General features: G+C 45.8%; 1 pseudogene; it reads right to left on the bottom strand.

The window, feature by feature from the left end:
- LOC103607755 lies at positions 1–6,497 on the bottom strand (annotated as a pseudogene).
- Positions 6,498–6,730: the final 233 nt, after the last annotated feature.

Here is a 6,730-nt window from a genome sequence, read left to right as displayed (position 1 = left end):
TCACTTATAAGGCCTGTCTCTGGTGTGAACTCTCCTATGTTGAAGGAGCCAAGAGCTTTGGTGAAGTGATTTCTCACATTCACTGCATTCATACGGCCTTTCTCCAGTGTGAACTCGCCTGTGTTGAATGAGTCTGAAGTTTAGAGCAAATGATTTCCCACATTCACTGCACTTATAAGGCCTTTTACCCAGGGTGAACTCTTCTGTGTTGAATGAGCCTGAAGTTTGCCGCAAATGATTTCCCACATTCACTGAACTCATAAGGCTTTTGTGCACTGTGAAGTCCCTGATGTCAAAAGAGCAGAGAGTTTTGGCAAAATGATTTCCCACATTAGTTGCATTCATATAGCTTTCTTCCAGTATGAATCCATTGATGTACAATCAGGTGGGACTTGCTGCCAAATAATTTCCCATATTCCCTACTTTCATGTGAATTTTTGCCATTGTGAGCTCAGAGGTGTTGAACGAGGTTGCACTATTTGCTAAAAGATTTCCCACATTCTCTACACTCACAATGCCTTTCTCCTGTGTGAACTTTCCTGTGTTTAATGAGTCAAGTTTTTATCAAAGGATTTTCCACATTCACAGCACTCACACAGCCTTTCTCTATTGTGAACTCTCTGATGTTGAAGGAGTAAAAAGCTTTGACAAAATGTCTTTCCACATTTGCTCCACTCATATGGCCTTTCTCCAGAGTCAGCTCTCCTGTGTTGAATGAGGTTGGAGTCTGCAGCAAAGGATTTCCCACATTCACTGCATTTATAAGGTTTTTGCCTGCTGTGAAGTATCTGATGTCAAAGGAGCACACACCTTTGGGGAAATGATTTCCCATGTCCATTGCATTCATATGTCCTTTCTCCAGTGTGAACTCTCTGGTGTTCAATGAGAGGCACTCATAAGGCCTTTCTCCGGTGTGAATTCTCCTACATTTAATGAGACTGGAGTTTTCAGCAAATGATTTCCCACATTCACTGCACTCATAAGGCTTTTGTACGGTGTGAATTCTCTGATGTTGACTGAGTGCTGAGCTTTTGCAAAATGGTTTCCCACATTTATTGCATTTATACAGTCTTCCTCAAGTGCGAATTCTCTGGTGTACAATGAAGTGGCAATTGGTCCTAAAGATTTCCCACATTCCCTACATTCATAAGGACTTTCTCCAGTGGGAACTCTCTGATGGTTACCAAGGTTGTCATTTTTGCTAAAGGATTTCCCACATTCATTGCACCTGTAACATATTACTCTAGTGAGGAATCTCTGGTACTGAACAAGTGTTAAGTTTGGGGCTGAAGGCTTTTGTGCTTCCCCACCTATAATGAGGTTTCCCTTCCTGAAGGAGTGGCCCATATTTACTTTCACTATCTGACTTATCCCCAATGTGAGGGGCCTCTTGCTGCCAAAATCTCCAGCTGGCCCAAAAGTCCTTCCCAATCTTGCTGAAGATAAATGGCTTCCCTGACACAAGGAACTTACAGTTCTTCACAAACAAAGCTCTTCCCACATTGCTTCCGTAGGGTTTCTCTCCAATGTGCTGATTCTGGTGAGGATGAAGGTTTGCTTGACATACAATTGTTTCCCACATGCCCCACACCTGTACAATTTCTGCCCATGATGTGTTCCCTGGTTATCCCACGTGTAAAATGTCTCTGAAGATCAGGACATGTGTTTCACAGGGGTGGCCCTCCCTCACAGACAGACCTGACCTGAGAAACTCTTTATATAGAAATTCTCTGCATAGAAGGTACCTGCTGATCTTCAGCTTGATGCCAACAACCTGAAAGCAAGGAAGTGCTGGTAAAGTGCATGTTCACTTTGTTGGGAGGGTGTTGTCCACCCATAAGTGTGTCTGACAAACCCAAGAACTAGTCCATGAAATTCTTTGCAAGAACAGAAAGTTAAGATAATTTTGAAGATGGGGCTGCTTAGCATTACTGGGCTATAAAAATCACAAAATATAGAAATCCCCATGATATATGGCGCAACCAAATGATGCAACACAGGGAGTAGAGGCCAGGTCTACAACTCATTCTTCTGCAAGCAATTTGTCTACAGGACCTACTCTGCTCATGACATGTGAGTGCTATATACAGGTATATGTCCTAGCCCAAGAAAACACGACTGCAACACAGCAGCTGGTGTTCAGGGACTGTTTAAGAATGGATACATGCTTAATAATACAAAACACATATGCCAATATTGGAGACCACTGCAGATGAAGCAACGAGAAAAATGAGAGAGATGTGGAGTCTACAGATGTATAGATTAGTCCCAGGCTTAGTATGACATAGAAGTGACAAGGTGTAGAACTGAAAAGTTGGCAAACTCTCAAGAATGGGGAAGAAAAGACAGAAATAGTGCATAGCTACTGGTATAGGCACCAAAAATACTAGTCAAATAGAATAGGTTTTGGGTATGATTTGAATAAACCCTGATGTCATACCCTCCCCCAGGGTGACACTCATCAGGGCCAGGTTCCTTCTGAGCCCATCTTGCTGAGGATAGATTCATATGCATCTTCTGGACCACTAAGGGCTTTCCATCCCACTACCAAGGTGAGCAAATATGTGGGACCTGGATTATGTAAGTACTAAGGGAAGGAAAGGACAGATAAACAGCCAGCACTGACAGAATAACTCAGCTCATGATAGCTCACAGGAAAGAAAACTAAACGTTACAAAGAGAATTTTGAAGGAAGGTCTTGCAGGCACAGCCTGTGGGCCATGGGAGTAGTGACCATGTCAGCGATGGCAATTCTGGGCACAGGCAGGCATGAAGAAATGTCAGATAGAGGAAGAAAATAGAACCCAGGGCACATAGGAGCCTTGGATAAAGTCACCCAGACACCAGAGGGTAAGCAAGATGAGTGACTGTAAGACTCCTGAGCCTGAATCCTTGCTTGCGAGTCTGCAGAGAAGCAGCTTTGCATCTGCTTAAGGAGAGGAGATGACACTAGGCATATCTCAGTCCTACCAACCACAGGACTTACCAGAAAACAGAGGGAGAAAGCTGTGTCTGTGGTCCTGATGTGAGAAAGATAGCCTTGCCAATGTGGATGAAGGGGAAGGGCAGAGACTAGCTCAGGTAACAGGAGTGAGTGTGAGGGCCTTACCCAGAGAGGATATAAGTGCCATGTTCTCCAATATCACGTCACAACGCAGGCATCTCTGAGAATAATTAAGGAGACTCCATTCCTCCTGGGAAAATTTCACAGCCACGTCTTCAAGGTCACACTCTCCTGTTATGATGGTGACAGAAGAAACCAAACATCCCTTTTTCTTGAGGACTCAAACCCATCTCCCCCACACATGTGCCATTCCCCATCCTCCACCTAAAGTCCCCAACCCAGAGAATAAACTAGGCCCATTGGTACCACTGTCTTCATGGCCCATTGATCACGGTGTACAGTCATGAGCAAGAAAAAGCAGGTGGACAAATGGATATCTATGCTGTGGTCCTGACATAAAAGGATCCAAGCCCTCCTGACAGGAAATTCCCTGGTATGGACAAGATCATGTAAAATCCAGTGCAATGTCTGAGGGACATCAGACATAGTCACTCTCTAAATACAAATCTTTCTGGGCCGGGCCGGTGGCGCACTGCTACAGTGCACCGCTTGGGAGTGCGGCGGCGCTCCCGCAGAGGGTTCGGATCCCACATACAGACCGGCTGCTCACTGGCTGAGTGAGGTGCGGGTGCAACACCGAGGGTTGCGATCCCTTTGCTGGTCCCGGTCCAGTACGGGCATGACACTGAGGGTTGCGATCCGTTGCCAGTCACGAAAAAAGACAAAAAGGAAAAAAAAAATAAATAAATACAAATCTTTCTTTAGACTGTACATCCCTCAGAACTCCAGGCATCACAGACACATGCACACAGCCACCACCACCTCACTACCCTGCACCATAGGCCTCTCTCTAGTCTCCCCACAAGTTAAAGTACTTTAATTCCCTCCTTTTCACTTCACTGGTGAGGGTGGGATTCCTGTCATATGGTTACAGTAATGGCTGACCACACAACACCTGACACTGAACAGATGCCATGAACAGCAGTTGATTAATTAAATATGCTCACAGCCTGGAAGAGGAGGACACCACTCACCACCACCGAGGGCTGCATAGGGGTTACACTATGAGAGTACTTCAAACAGTTCATGGAAAGATTTGTATTATCTTTTAACTCTGTTGTTTCATGTATTTTTCAAAGTACACTCATATGGATGAAACGACCAGAGACTGTGGTATGCAAGCTTTGTAGGATCAAGAGGGTGTGATGCCCCCTCATTCCCTTGGGAGGATGCAACTGACTTGTTTGAAATCCTGTGTGGGTTGGGATGGAACTGAAACCCCCTACAAAGGAATAATAACCAGGAACTCCATCTGGTCCCATTGATAAATAGGGTTGTTATGATAGGATACATTATCCAAGAGATCAGAGATGGAAGGGGGTTTGCACTCGAGCCATTTCAGGTCATCTGGGTATCACCAGAAGTCAAGGTAGCACATCATATTGGGCCTTAATTTTAGGCCTTACACCACACCATGGATGATTGCCTTCAGAGTATGCTAGGCAAATTCAAACAAAATCCAATGTTACCACAGAATTCCCACAGTTCCCAATAGCAGCAGTAGCCCCAGGTCATTCTATGAAGGCCTCTGTGCATGTCTCCATAGCCAGACAGAACAACAGATAACCATGGCCCTATTTCACTTTTGTGCTGCACTTCCTATGCTATCAGCAATTACAACCTTCCTCTGTCCTCCTAATACCATTGAAAGCCCAGCCATGTTGGTAGCCCACCACAAACCTATTGACTCATAGACAACCATATCTGCCCTTGACTGTATCCACTAGGCTAATGAAACACCCTAGTCCCCACCAAAGTTGTCTGTCTCCAAATCTTACTGAGTCCACCGAGTGATGAATAAGCATCAGGTCCAGCCTGAGTGTTATGTTCCATCAACTACTCTCATGGTTCTGCATCAATTTCATGTCCATTCTTTCCTTGGAAGCCTATGCCACCTGTCAAACTATGCTGTCCAATACATTCTCCTTTCATGACTACTTACCTACCTCACCTATTTATAAAGCCCTATAACTCACCCAGGTACCCAAGCAAAAGAGCCAGTCCTCAGGCTCCAACTTCTCCTTCCTGGTCCCTAATAGCTTTACCACCATAATCAGAAGGTTGCCCCTCCTAAATGCAACCCAGGGGTCACTCACCTTGGTCCATACAATAGCTGCCATATATTGGATGTCTCCAATCTCAGTCTCTCCCCAGATATCCCAACCTGTGTGTCCAGTTGCCCATTTGTTGCCTCTACTTAGTGGTCTCTGAAACATCTCAGACTCTAGCATGGCCAAAACCAACATCATGGTATCCCCAGTGAATATTATACCTACCACTAACTCACTTGTCTCATTTTGTACAGCTTCCATTGCTAAAGCTGCTAAGATCAACAACCCTGGGGCCATACCTGATTCCCCTCTATCATGCCCTCATCATCCATGTTAGAAAATCTAGTTGCCTGTTTAAAAAACATGAATCCAGAATCCAACCATATCTCTTAAGTCATGACTCGTCCATGAACCTTCACCAGGACAATGTCAATAGTTTCCACTTGATCTTCCTTCCTCTGCCCTCAACCCCACAGTCTGTTCTCCATTCTGCAGCCAGATGGGGTCTGTTAAAACCCTGGTACCATCAACTCCCCATCTGATCAGTTTTAACTCAAAGCATTTGCACATCCTGGTACCAGCTCCCAGGGTAACCGTCCCCATGTGTTTACATATGTATGTTTATATCATTTGACAGAAATGAGAACACCTCTCTATAACCTGTGTCAAGGTCTTAGGATCCTGGGTTTGGGGTTTCTTCAGGGTCCCCAGATCAAAGAACTGGAGATCTTGCATTTGAGTCCCATGACACCACAATCCAAAGAACTCTGGGTAGAGGTCAGGGGCAGAGAGGGAATGGAACACTTTCCCCTTCCCTGTTTGAGTTCCATAAGCGCTTCTGCAGCCATGAGAATGTGTGCCTTTCAGGAATGTGTCTATGGTGAGATTTGACGGGCTCAGGCCTCACTGTACCCTTTCTTGGTCTTGGAGTCAGGTGACCTCCAGCTGTCTGTCCTGCCTCTGTGTCTCAAGTGTCCAACATTACTTCTTACCAGCTATGTGACCTTGGTCAAGGATTCAATTTCTTAGTGCCTCAATGTCCTCATCATTTCCCCCCACTCTGTTCTTCCTGTGAACAGCCTTTGGGAAACTCTGAAAACCCTAACAAAGATCGTGCTTCTCCTTTACTCAAAACTCTACAAAGCTTGTAAAATCCTTCGACCTCTCAGTACTTTCACCTTGGTCCCGATGCAGTCCTTTGGAGTCCCTAACCGGGTGAACACACGCAAGAAAACCCAAAAGGACCGCCACAAGGAGGACGCCGGAAGTCTTGCCTCGACGTTACACGCACTTACGGAAACGCCACTTTTCCGAGACTTCATTGGCTCATCGTCGTTGTCGCCCCGCGCAGGCCATTCTGGGTAGTGTAGTTACCACAGAGCCACAGCCCGCGGGGAAGGGCGCTCCCCACCCACTTTCAGCAGAGAAGGCAGGCTCCAGCACCAAGAAACGCCAGGTCCAGATGCAGAGGGGCTTTCCTCCTTAGGAGGGGCCTTGCTCACGTTTGTGGGGAGTGCTGTGTATAGCCGATCACCCAAGTGTTTGGAGACATTAT

Source organism: Galeopterus variegatus, unplaced genomic scaffold, assembly GCF_000696425.1.
Source record: "Galeopterus variegatus unplaced genomic scaffold, G_variegatus-3.0.2 Scaffold7691, whole genome shotgun sequence".
Taxonomy (NCBI): Eukaryota; Metazoa; Chordata; class Mammalia; order Dermoptera; family Cynocephalidae; genus Galeopterus; species Galeopterus variegatus.
Note: the sequence above shows the minus strand (reverse complement) of the source record. Positions and strands in the feature narration are given on the sequence as shown.